The sequence below is a fragment of the Buceros rhinoceros genome, unplaced genomic scaffold (assembly GCF_000710305.1).
Source record: "Buceros rhinoceros silvestris isolate BGI_N320 unplaced genomic scaffold, ASM71030v1 scaffold11844, whole genome shotgun sequence".
Lineage (NCBI taxonomy): Eukaryota > Metazoa > Chordata > Aves > Bucerotiformes > Bucerotidae > Buceros > Buceros rhinoceros.
In genome coordinates this window covers 28,882-29,399 of record NW_010406548.1, presented here as the reverse complement: position 1 = coordinate 29,399, position 518 = coordinate 28,882, and positions in this window count along the sequence as shown.

The window sequence follows — 518 nt, the reverse complement described above, 5'->3', positions numbered from 1 at the left end:
GCCACTGCCTCGGTGGCTGTGCCAGCCTCAAACATCGATCCAGCCTTGGGGTATGAGCTCCCATCAGGTAAGTTCTCATTAAGTAAGTATTTCTGATTAAATCAAAGCAAGTTTGTGAGAATGAATTTAATAAGGGATCGTGTCAAGGATCATGACCCAAGCCACTTTTTTTAAATTAAAATTTTCAGGGCAAAGGGCCTAGAAATTAGCCAGGATCTTCAACTCAAATTTTTAAAAAGAAAACAGCTCCAACAACTGCTCAGCAGTGTCCTGCTTGCCTGAGGAGATCAGCAGCTGTCTCCAAGACTATCCCGTATATCCTGATCTTTGCTATCAGCTTGGCTTCTCCCAATGCCCAACCACCTCCTTACCTTGCACAGTGTTTTGTCCCATACAAACGGAGAGCTGGTGGTTGCTGCCACTGCCAGAGCATGTCTGAGCAACCATCCAAGGCTTCAGCAGGCAACTGCATTATAGGAGGAAGGTCACAGTCAGAGCACGTGTAGATCCCTGACACA